The 12,400-nt window shown below is 60.9% G+C and overlaps 1 protein-coding gene across 1 annotated transcript in view; it reads right to left on the bottom strand.

Moving 5' to 3' along the window:
- LASP1 (LIM and SH3 protein 1) overlaps positions 1 to 12,400 on the bottom strand; it is a 34,764-nt gene that overhangs the window by 16,085 nt on the left and 6,279 nt on the right. The gene's annotated exons all lie outside the window — the stretch shown is intronic.

Genomic DNA, 12,400 nt, shown 5'->3' with positions numbered 1-12,400 from the left:
GAGGCTGCTCCGAGCCCCGTCCAAGCAGACGCGTGAACTTCACGGGGCAGGTCCCACCTCCAGGAGACACGGAAAATAGCGAGAGGCAAATCCCTGCCCTAACAGGGGAGGTTTGGTGCGCAAACACCTCCGGCTGGGCTTGACCAGACCCCCCCCCCCGGCAGTTATTACTGCCAAGAAGCGGCAGCGTCGGTCCCAATGGCGTGAGGATCTACCGCTCCGGTCCTGGTCCTTCACCTGGGGTCAGCTGCGTCCTGCAGCACAGGGGATGCTCTCGCCCATGGCCGGATCCAGCCCTGGCAGCCGCCCTCGCTGCGTCTGGAGCACGACACGTGGCGCGGAGGAAAACGCTGGCAAGAGGAACGTTTCCAGCCTGCCCAGCACTGGCCACCGTGGAGGCAAAGCTCTCCGTCCACAACGCTCCCCAGGAAAAGCCCCGAGAGGAAATCTGACCCCAAACAGATGGTGACGGCTCTCACGGGACGGCAGAGAAACCCAAGACATCCCAGAGCAGCGCTTTAGGCTTATAATGCAGATAGCAGAGAGCACGAAGGGGAAAACTGCCTTTTGAAAAGATTCAGAGGTTTCTCTCTCCCAAGGGTTAAAGCGGGACGCCCAAACTGGGTGGCAGGAACAGATTGCGGGATTTTAGGAAAGTTGCTGCCTCGTGCAGGAGAGGGGGTGGGAGGCAGAGACAGCACGGGCCCTGGTTCACGCCGAACACGCGTGGCATCGGGGCAGCGTGTCACGCCGCAGCCCAGTTTCGCTTTCAAATACACGCGAGAACTTGGATAAATTCTCCTGCGCAGCCGGGCGACCCAACGGCCCTCTCGCTCGGCAGCTCCTCAAAGAGGTGCCCAGGGCGAAGCAGCCCCCTGGAAAGAGACCCCAGCTCCTCGCTGAGGGCAACTGGGGGGGCGGATCTCGCTCGCTCGTGGGGATCCGGAGGTTTTGAGCGCGACGCCGATCCCGGCTTCGGGGCCACCTCAGACCACACAGCCCCCACTTCCCCCATCTGCAGCCACGTAAGCCCAACGGGTGGCTGCACCAAGCTCTCACCCAGCAGCTACGCAGCAAACCTGGGGGTGGCTGCAGCTCCCGTCGTCCCTCCCCAGACCACAGACCACATGAAACGGGTCTCTGCGGGTCTTGAGAAGCCCCCGGGGCTGCGCTTTGGGAGCTTGTGTGCTCCGGCAATAGCAATTATCTATTTACAGCATCAGCGTTAGCACCTCTGCCCGAGGAGGCTGATGGAAGCGTGGTCAGGGGAGGGTACAGGAGCAAAGGCAGCTGCGCGGGGAGGAGCGGGGCCGAGCGCCGCGGAGCAGAGCTGCCGGAGCAGGACAGACACCGACGGGCAACCGCAGACCTGCAAGAGCAGCACATACCTCAGCAAAGCAGCAACGCAGGAAACTCGAGAATAAAAATAGCTGCCTCAGCCACACTGAAAAAATAAAGAGACACCCCCCTCCCCGCCCCCCCCCTACACACACAGAAACCAAACAATGCAGATGTGGTTTGCAGAAAGGGGAAAAGACAACTCAGCAAGCAGCAGCTCGTCCCCTGCTCCCTCCTGCACGGCGTGGGGCGGGGGGCGAGGGGGTGGGGGAACCCACCCCCGCCAGCTTCCCAAAAAACACACACCGCCTCCCCGCGCGGGGTCCCGTCCCGCTGCCACGTCCCGCAGCATCGATTAGGTTGGAAGGGACCTTTCAGATGATCTAGTCCGACCGTCACCACCACCCCGGCCGCCCGCTGCTCTGGGGAGGGGCGAGTCCACACTGGGGTGCCAGAGGGGTGGGAAACACCCTGCCCCCCCCCCGCCTTCCCCAGCTCGGCCATCCCTGGAGCGTCTGATGGGTATCGGCCACGGGACCCCAGCCAGCTCCCATCCTTCACCAGGGTGTAAGGACCAGCCACACCCCCACAAAATAAGCCCAAATTAACCCTCCACAGCACCCCCCCCTTCCCCCCCCTGCCCCGCAAACATCCAACAATAAGATGGCAAAGGACAAGAATCAGTTTTACACAAACAACAGATCACCGACCGCCTGAAGGATATAGTTTAATCTCTGTTTAAGATTAATCTGATTAGAGGGGATGTAATAACGCGTGCTCAGGCTCCCTTCCCCGCGACCTCCGGGCACTGGTGCGTCAAGGCTTCACACTGGGACGCAGCATCACGGCAGATATTTCACCAAACCTGCGGCTCGCGCAGACAAATTCCTGCATTAAGACTCCAATAATGACAAAATCCCATCCTCCAGGAGGATCCCGCGCTCACCAGGAGCAACGGACACGGGGCGGTCACCGGGGGGTCACCACACTGCAGAACCAGGCACGGCTTTGGCGTTTATTTCAGTGATCTTGACGTTCTGGCTGTGGTTCCTGCTCTCCCGGCAGCCGGTGCCGCCGGTTCGTGGGTGTCCGGGTCAGAGCTATGGGACACTTCGGGAAGGGCTCAGCTACTGCCACCGCCGTGGAGTTGCCCCGGCGAGTGACGTTTTAGAAGCGGCAAAACAGCCCAAGACACCTTGGGACCAAATCCCCAACAGCTGCTGTCTGCGGCCGGCAGGGATGAACGGCTTGGGGAGGGGGGGGACTGGCAAGGAGGGGCTCGGTTTAAACCACACTGGCCCAGCTTGGCCCCTGGCTAGCCAAGATTGCTCCTGGAAAGGAGCATTAACCGCGCTAATTGCCGGGTTAACGCATTCATACCTTGACGAGGCAGCATCGGAGGAGCGGGCCACCGCAAGGAGGATGAAAACCCTTCTAAGTGGTCAACAAGCCTCGGTGGCCAGGACGGCAGGTGTGGAAGGAGCCTGCGTTTGACAGCCCTTGCTCAAGGGGCGCTGGGCTGCTCGCAGGGATGACCCCGGTCCCTTCGGAGGGGCAGCTCCGGGGAGGCCGGTACCTGCGGGGCAGCGTCGGAGCAAACCCCATCAGCAGGAGACGGGCGTTTCTTTTGTCCAAGCCCAGGTGCCATTAGGCAGCTGCCGGGGGAGCTGGGGCTTAATTAAGCGCAGCGCTAATCCACTAAGTGCACTCCCTCAGCTTACAGGGGCACGGGAGGACGGTCCTGAGGCTTGTCTCTTGTTTTACCCCCGTTACCGCTCGCACCCCGCAGCCCTTTCCTGGAAGTCACCGCCTGACTCATACCAAGGTCAAAGAAGACAAAGCCACCTTTTAAGTACAAACAGCTCAAACCCCGAAGGCCCCCCCAGATCGCTAATTCTCCATTTGCGGATCAGGGCCGCACGGCAACGAGCTGTGCAGAGCAGCCCCAGACCCGCCGGGAGGACGGGAACGGGGCTCCGTCACGGTCCTACAGGGACAGCCGAGTGCCACCCCCCGCCTGGGGTCTTTGCAAATCCAGAGGATTTTTCCTGCTTTACAGAGACCCCCAATTTTACCATCCCCGGCCCCTGAAGGGCACGCGGATGGAGGGCTGCCCCACGCTGGCAGGGAAGCCGCAGCGAGATATGGCTCCCGCGAAGGGCAAATGCCGTTTTTGAGTCGCGTGCCCCGCCAGGCAGAGCCGCGCTTACGGCTCAGTCATGGCCCAGGAGCTCCCGTACTATCTGCCGGTGCCGCCAGCCGAAACCATCGCATCGCCATGGCAACTGCATCCCATGCCCTGGGCACGCTAATAACGCTTGGGAGAAGCTGAGACCCCGGCAGCAGCCTCCGGGTAGAGGGAGGAGGGAAGCCCCAGTCACTGCGAGGGCTGGAAACGGAGAAATTCATCCCCGCGGAGCTCAGAGAAACTGAAACGCCACGGTTGTAGGGGAGGAAAAAAAACCAACAAAACCCCAAAAAACCTGAAAGACTGCTAACAGCCCTGGTTCTTGCGTTTACAGGAACACCACAGCGGGCTGTGCCCTGCTACAGCCGCAGCCTGGCGAGGGAGAGGAAGAGATGGCCATAGACCGCACAGACCAAGCTAGAATTAGGTTTCCGCTTCTGTTACGTTTTGAGGAAACCTCCCAAGGATTTGGGGCAGCTTTTCACTCAGCCTCGAGCCCCTGCAGCCCGTTATTGGCAGGCAGGAGTAACCTCTCCGTCTGCGCCAGGCGCAGGATGAAACGCGCGAGTTGAGCGTCTTCCCCTAAGATTAGGCGTCGCTCTTCTCCCCAGCTCCCGAGACCTGCCCCACGGAGACCAGGCATTTCAGTCCTGCCTGGGGGAATTTACGGCCGGGGGTTCCCGATGCAGGAGCAGCGACAAGCCCCCCGCTGCCGCTGCCGCCAGCGCAAACACAGACGCCCGGGTCCCCGCCACGCACTGGAGCAGGGAAAACCGTCTCCCGTGCATGAGAATCAGCCACGGTAATAGCCGGCAATAAATTAAAAGTTAATGAGAAGGCAGCGAGCGAATTGCCTTGGGTGGGAGCGCGGGAGGCAGCGCGTGCATGGGACGGGGGCGCGGATGGGCCGGTCCCTCCTGGCGTGGGGGGGCTGGCGGGGGAGCAGACCCGCTTCCCCCCCCGTCTCACAGCCCTGGCCGGGGAAGGAGCAGAGCCACGGGTCCTCCCTGCCCTCCCCCAGCACCACCATAAATACATCTTGGCTGGGGAAGCGGGGAAGGGGGAGGGTGTTTATTGCTCAACCTGCCTTGGCTCCTTCGGAAGCCGCGCGAGCAACACACGCCAAATCCACCCAGGCAATTACCGAGCGGCCACTCGCACCAGCGGGGACAGAGCCCAGGGCTTCCAGAACTGGAACCGGCAGGAATTTCGGTGCCCACCACAGCAGCTTCCACGCGGCGCCGAGCCCCAGGTCCACGGGGGGAAGGAAGAGGGTCCCCAGCCGGTGTCACACCGGAGCGTGCTCCCGTGACACCTGCCCCGACGCCCTTCACTTGTTTCCTAAGTCAGTGCAACAGGCAGAGAACCGTGCAGGGAAGAAAAGTCGTGTTCAGGGAAGATGGAGCCCTGAAGGGCCATTAGGAAAACCCTCCGGGCGCCCAGGCTTCAGGCACAAGCTGCAGAGAAGACAAACAGGGGGCGGGGGGGGGAAGCCGCTTCGAACCATCCCTCTTCCGACAAACTGCAAGGAAATAATTAGTCCCACGCACCCTTAGACGTGACACTGGCGTAAAGTCTGCTGCTAAGTAATAGCTGCTCAGGCAAAACCAGTAACCTTTCAAGAACAAATGGGAGCCAGGGGGGAAAAAAGAACACCCCCGGGAGCTACCTGTAGGGAGGTGCCCCTGGTGCCTGACGCTACAACAGGATCCAAACGCTTTGCCCCTGCTTTGGTAGGAGCATCATGGTGTTTCCCCTGCCTGAGGGCGCGGGGATGCAGGAGGGTGAAGGAGGAAGGGAGACAAGTTTCGGTGGGTCTCGGGGACCGCTTTGGTGATGCTGCGGCAGCCGAGCTGGCGGCTGAGACGCAGGAGGGAGCGGAGCCCAGGCAGGCGAGCGCACACCGAGCCCTCGGCATCCCCGCAGCGGCTCCGTCAGCCAGGCAGACGCGGATTATTTTAATGACCGATGGAGAGGATGGAGAGGAGCCCACCCAGCCTCGCGGGCAGAGCCGCCAGACGGCCGGTGGATTGGCCTCGCGCTTCGGGGTCTCCCCTCGCAGACACTGCTGGCATCCATCCTCCGCCTGATTAGAGCCTAACGAATGGGACAGGCGGGATCCCTCCCCCTGCCCGACCCCCCGCCGCGGGGGGCTGCTGTCAGATTAAGCGAAGCAGCACGCGAGTATGTGGGGCAGAGGGACACGTGATGGAGCGAAGGCTCGGCGGCGGCATCGCATCCTCGCTCGGGGGGCTGGCAGAAAAAAGAAAAACACCCCCTTGAATCTGCAGCTCCACAGGAGCTCGGGTGATTACACCCATCAGGAGAGACACTAAGAAAAGCCACCCCGGATTTCACGCGCTGCAGAGGTAATTGAACTAAGGCGAGGAGGAGCACGGCGATGGCAGAGACAGCCCGGCTTTCAGAGGTCTCCTGCCCTGCGCAGGCAGACCCTCCCCTCCCCCCTGGCTCTGCATCTTCCCCCCCCAGGGCCAGACAGCCCCCAGCAGTTCGGTTCCCGCAGCACCTCCAGCCCCGCAGGTGCCATCCACGGGGCGGGCGGCTGCTCACCACCCTCAAAACCCCACAAAAACCCAGTTCCCCCCAAAAGAGGAGCTTCACAGCCTGCAGCAAGATCCCCCCGGCGAGGCCGCGCCGGTCCAGCCACAGCCACCGGAGAGGAGGCTTTTTTTGTTGCATCACTAAATCAGGTCAATCGAGTCTCCTCCAGCCACAGCCAGAGCCGTCCAGCTCCTGCGTTAGGGGTTGTTTGAGTGCGGCAACCGTGAGACAGAGGAAAGCCGACCCCGCTGTTGGCAGCGCGGTGCAGGGTCCCCATGGAGAAGGGTCCGTCCGCTCTCTGCAGCTCACAGCTCCGCCGTCTCCCCCAGCATCGCTGCGACACCCTCGCGTAGCCGCGGCAGAAAACAAAGCTCTCGGCCGGCTCGCTTCAGCAGCCCCCAGCGATAGCTGACGACTAAAGGCACGGCTGAGGTAGGAAACTCCTTCAGCAGCGACGTTAGAGAGCAAACACAGACCCTCCTCCCACAAACAGCCCCACACCAGCATCTCGGTCCCAGCTTCCTCGCGACCCATGCGTTAGACAAGACCCAGGCAGCATTTCCACCTCCCCAGGCAGCAGCGCAAAGGCTGCGCCAGTGATCTCAGCCCCGGCCCGACGCGTCTCCCCCAGCACTCGCGCCCCACCGGGTCCCGCTCCTGCCCTCAGAGGGGGTTTTGCCCCCGAGAGCCGCCTTCCCGGGGAGCCAAGTTAAGGGGCTGCGCTTGAACTTTGGAGCTTCGCACGAGCTGGAAACAGAGTTAAACTTCCCCAATAAAGAGATTGGTGGGACGCATCTGTAAAAACCCACGTAAGTGTGCTGTGGCACCATCCAGATGTTCTACAAGGAGACAACTGACGCAGCCCTGGACCCAGGCTTGGCATCTTCAGCGTGACTCAGACAGGCGCCTGCTCCGACAGCAGGGCTGCTTTACGCCCCGCATCACGTGCGAGCTGACTGAGCGCTTGAGGAGCCTCTCTGCCTCAAAGCGCCGCTTGCAGCCAACACAGGCTGCTTCGAAGCCAGTCCTTCTGGCAGATTCTGTGATTCGTCCAGCAAGAAGCAGCAGTGCGGACTTTAGCACGGGATGCTGATACCCCGTCCCCTCCCTCCCCCCAAAGCTGCCCCTCCGAGAGGCGACGGTCACCTTTGCGCAGCTGTATCGGGGTTTCGGGAAAGAAGAGTTAAACAAAGGAAGTAATCGGCTCTGCTCTGCCAAAAGGCTCTCAAGTTCACATCCTGCCTTTCAAAGAGCTGCTGATTCTTGGGGACAAGCTTAAAAAAAAAAAAAAAAAAAAAATCTATATAAAAAAAAAAATAAACTGTTCTCTTTTTAATAATAAAAGCAGCACCACGCCGCTTCGCAGAGGGCTTGCGAACTCCCTACTACAAAAGAGCAGGCTGCAGGGAAGAGACTTCAGTTCCTCCCAGCGTTTTCGGGGAAAGGCTGCCAAAATGGCTGGGCCAGCCCTCCACGTGTGCAGCTGCTGCCTCCTCCCAGCATCTGCTGCCTCCTCCCAGCATCTGCTCCCAGCCCGCCCCAAAAAGCTGGCTTTGCGTAACACACAACTCCGAGCACAACTGTGGAGGATGCTGTTTCTCCAAGACGCTCCCACTGCCCACCCAGCGCACCGGTGCCGGGCTAGCAGGGGCTGGAGGAGGCAGGACCCATCACCCCCAGCTCCGGCCACGTCCCGGCGCAGGACAGCAGCGGGGAGCCGGGGTTCGCTCAGCCGGCTCTGCTCTCCGTGAGCACCCACAGCGTCCATCTGGCCCCCATCCCCAAAGGCTCTGCCGGCAGTTCCCGAGGGCGCCGCAGAGCTGCCGAAGTAAAAACCAGCCCGTTTTCACAAACCTGCTTCGATCCACGATGGAAAGATTTGAAGGGAAGGCAGGAGAAGCGGGGCTGCCAAGCCGTGAAGTCAGAAGTCGCTCCCGGGAAGGGCTCTCCTGGCCATGCTGCTCCCCCTTCCCCATCCCCGACCCCCCCCAAAACACAGCAGCGCCTGTCCCATCCTCCCCCCGCCATCGCTCATGGGAACAGAGCGGGCCTCCCGACGGAGCTGGGTTTTTCCACAAGGTTTCTTGGCTCCAGGCAGGGATAAGCAAGTTCAGGAAAGTCAACATTCATCCCCAGGCTGCCCCTTCCAGCGAGGTCGATACTAGGCAGCCCCAGCCCCGACCCTGCGCTCCCGGCTGGGGGGGATGCCCTTGGCTGCTGCCCCCCTCCCCGGGCAGGGCTGCAGGCAGCTGCCCACCCCCAGAGCGCTGCCTGAGCCCCCAAACCCCCCACAGCGGGGCAGGGGGAGCTGGCTGGGCTCTGCTGCGCTCCATGCAGGACAAGGACGGCGGGATGACCCTCACCCTCCGCCGCAGCACACCCCGGCTGCCGGGGATGGCGTTCCCTGAAGAAGCCGCTCACTTGCCATCTGCTGTGCTCAGACGAGATGGTTTAACAACAAAGCAGGCACCAAACACCTGAAGCAGGAGCAGATCTCCTCCTCCTCCTCCTCCCAACTCCAGGAGCAGTTGGGAAGCATCTGCCGGGTGGGTGGAGAACGCCTGGGGGTGTTGGGAAGCAGCAGCTTGGCAATGCCGGGTGAGGAGTTACCTGCGAAGAGTCCGGGTGAGGTTTTCCCTCTCCCACCCCTGCAGAGGCTTTGCCCGCGCAGGGGCACCGCTGGTGTGAGCTGGTCTGCAGCTAGGGAGGGGAAGGGACAGCCGGGGACGGGGTGGAGGAGGGCAGCAGAGCCCCACAGGAGGATTTTGGCAATTCCCCGGAGGAATCGCCTCAGCTGTGAGAGGTCTCCCCATCAGACCCTGATGCGCTGAGAGCGGGACATCCTCAAACACTTCAGAAACCAGAGGCTTCCCCCCCCCAGGAGGATTCACTCCCATCTGCAGCTTTCCGACCATTAAATCACGGCGTTCCTCGGGAGAGCTCTCCGTGTACCACAGCCCCTCTCCCCCACAGAAGGGGGGTCAGTGAGCCCTTCCCCAAACACAGAGGTGAAGCAGAAGCAGCCCGTACCCCCCAGATCCTCAGAGCCATGTGTGCTGGGGGTCCTTCCCCCCCTGCCCCCCGCCCAGGCAGCATATGGGGGAGCCAGCTTTCCTTTACACCAAGCCCAAAAAAAAAAAAAAAGCAGAGTCTGTTCAGAGCTCCACGGCACGCAAAGTGTGCGCACCACGACAGAAAAGGCAGTTCTTATCCAGAAACTCGGCACAAATAAAGCATGGGATAAACACCTGGACTCCGTCCCAGCAACACAGTTGTTCCTCTTTCCCTTCCTGCCCCCCCCCCCCCCCCCCCATCCTCCTCAAACTTGGAAGATCACTTTATTAACGTAGTAGGCTGCTACCAGATGGAGCGGAGAGGAATGCCAAGAACAGATCACTGGCTCCTTGTGAAGCTCGGAGCCGCTCACTAACTTTTTCCAAGCAAGGAGTTCGCCCAGAGGTATTGAGCCGCTCGCTCTGCGCGGAAAGGCAAGGATTTTAACAGCGAGAAATCTGCCAGGGAGGTTCTTCAGGTCACGGCCAGGAATTAAAGGTTTTCCAGTTGCGGTTCAGAGCGGCTGCGCCCCGGTAACACGAGGTGCTGGGTCTGGGTGAGCCGGGACGGGCACCGGGAGCCGCTTGCCCTGACTCAGGGCAGAGGAACGTCAGCCCCGAGATCCGCATCCCTCGGGGACACCTCGCACGCCACCGCCGCGCCAGGGCAGGTTTCTCCGCAAAGAAAGTCAGCTCCGTGAAGGAAAGCTGAAGTCACGCAAGTACAGCAGATGGAGGGAGCGGGGACCCTGCCGACACACCTACGTAAGCTATTTTTGGCAGCCTCGCTTAGCCTTTAGCCCCTTTTTGAGGGGGGGGGGGGAAATAAAAAAATGCAGTTTCGCTGTGCTGCTACGTCTCCACATCCCCTCATTCCTTCTGCTCCGTGCTGACGGGGCGGCCTGAGCCAGGACTACAGCAGAGGTGAGCGCAGGGTCTCACTCGGTGGCCCCATCTCCTCCCGCACCCTCAAACAAAGGATGCCCCACGTCAGGCCAGGCTGCCGCTCCTTGGTGGGGGAGGAGGGACTGCTGAGCAAGGAGGCCATTAACTTCCTGCCAGCCAGTCTGCAGCAGTAAGGAAATAAAAAAAAGTAAAAAAAAAAAAAAAGAATAAATAATCCAGCGCTGTGGGGTGTGCAGGCAGCAGAGACAGCCCCTCTGATCGGCCGTGCTCCGGCGGCGGGATGCCGGCGCAGGGGATGCTCACGCAGCCAGCGCGGGGCTTTCCAAGCAGGGATGCATCCAACAGGGCAACGGCTCGTACACCAGCAGGAATTCAGGCAAAGCCACAGCTCCGAGACAAAGTCCCCTCTCGGGTCTCGTCTCGGTGTCCTCGAGGGAGAGGAGCAGGACAACCTTGTAGCCAGGACGGAGGCAGAGACGGAGCCTCTGGATGCTGCTCCCGCTCCCCACCTCAGCCGCCGCCTCTCTGCATTTCAAGGAGTGATGCCGCTGAAGACGCCGACTCCCCAGAATACACAGCTTTGAACTCTCAGACAGGATTTTCAAGGCACGGATTTGTGCCGCGCTCTGAGGCGGAGGTGCCGGTCACCAGGGCTGTCTGGACGGAGGGGACCAGAGCCCCACTGCCCAGGGACGCAGCCCCGGTCCCCCAGCTGCAGCACAGAGCTGTTACCCCTCCAGCACCGCAAACGAGAAATTAAAGCCTATATATACTGCAGATTTGGGAGCAGCTGGTCCCCTGGAACTCGCATGCCGTCTGGCCTGCCCTTCGCAGCCCCGCTCTCCCCCACCCTTCATTGGCAGAAGCCTCAAAATTCACCTTGATCTTGCCCTTCCTCCACTTCTACCTCTTTCGGTTCAAAGCGCTGGTGTAAAGAGACGAGCCCAGCCGGGAGAGCTGCTTCCAGTGAACAACCAGCCCCCCCCCGGTACCCAGCTGAAGCCGAAAGGGGAACGGTGACGAGGGTGGAGACGGTCATGTCTGCCACCGAGGCATTTCCCGACACCGACGGGCACGGGGGGGGGGGCAGAGTTAACCAGCCACCTTCGTGAAAGGCTTCACACAGATTTATGGCTGGGGTAATGTCAGATAGGGAGGAAGCCCAGCCCTCTTCCTCCTGCTCTCTTGAAGAAAGAAACTCAGGAATTTGGCAGGAGGCCACGGCTCAAACAGAGGAGACCCTGTGCTAAGGCATGTTCAGAAAAGCAGCCTCTTCCCTGCCAGGATAAACGTTGCTTTTCCACCCCCTTCTCCGGGGACAGGAGATGTTGTCCCCCAGCTCCAACACCAGCAGAAGCTGCTGGGGAAGGGTGGGCTCCTTCTGACACCTTGCCTGGACGTTTCTTCTTCCCCAGTATATTCCAGAGGGACCAGCCGAGAAGGAACCAACCCCACGTCCTCTGGCAGCATCTTCCCATCCCCCCCCGGGTCTGGGCCCGGCAGCCCCCACCCCAGCAAAAAGGGGTGGCAGCTGCTGGAGACGAAGCCCCACGTGCCAGCAGTTTCCAGCCGCTCTCACTTCCCTCCAAGGCACGGCCAGGAAAGGTGGGAAAAACATTTAACGCTGGTTTCCGCGCACAGTTTGAGCCTCCAGGGCTGCCCTGGGGTGGAGGCGAGGCAGACAGAGCTGTCTCTCCTTCAGGAGGCTGCTAAAGGGTTAAGACATCGAGCCAGCATCAAAGGGAGCTCTCAGCAGAGGGGGTTGAGAAACTGAGATGGGTCGAGGTTGCGCAGACTCCTTGGAATCTCAGGAATTTCCCATTATTATCCCACTTCCCTTCCTGCAGCCCGGAGGGAGAGAGCACAAGAACTGGGACCCCCGGCCCATCCCTACGGCCAGAGGCAGAAGCACCAGGGATGGAGGATGGACGTGCCCCAGCGCTTTGCGCCAGGCAGGGCTGGTACTGGGGGGCCCACGGTGAGAGAAGGAAGCTTTGGTTCCGGACACTGAGAAGAGCTCAAGGGTCTCCTATCTCCTGCAGCTCTCTGCAAAGCAGGGACTCGCCGATCCCAGGCTGGTTGGTTGGACCATGGTCACCGGAGGTTGAGAGACCTGCACAGTCCAAGAACAAGCGTCCCTCCCTCTAATCGAGCGTTCACCCTCCCTCAGACCACAGGTCTCCCCCTCACACTGCTCCAGGAAGCTCCCAGTTTCACCTCAGAAGCTGGAGCTCTAACAGTGCCCCATGTAACTAGATAACCAAGAGTTCTTTGCTGCTTCTCACACCGTTTCAGGTGAGATCCCAAGACACAACCGTTACCAGCCGAGACTTGAATGCCACAAGCCTCATCC

The sequence above is a fragment of the Larus michahellis genome, chromosome 18 (assembly GCF_964199755.1).
Source record: "Larus michahellis chromosome 18, bLarMic1.1, whole genome shotgun sequence".
In the NCBI taxonomy this organism is placed as follows: Eukaryota; Metazoa; Chordata; class Aves; order Charadriiformes; family Laridae; genus Larus; species Larus michahellis.
The sequence above is the reverse complement of the archived record's forward strand: the minus strand, read 5'-3'. Positions and strand labels throughout refer to the sequence as shown.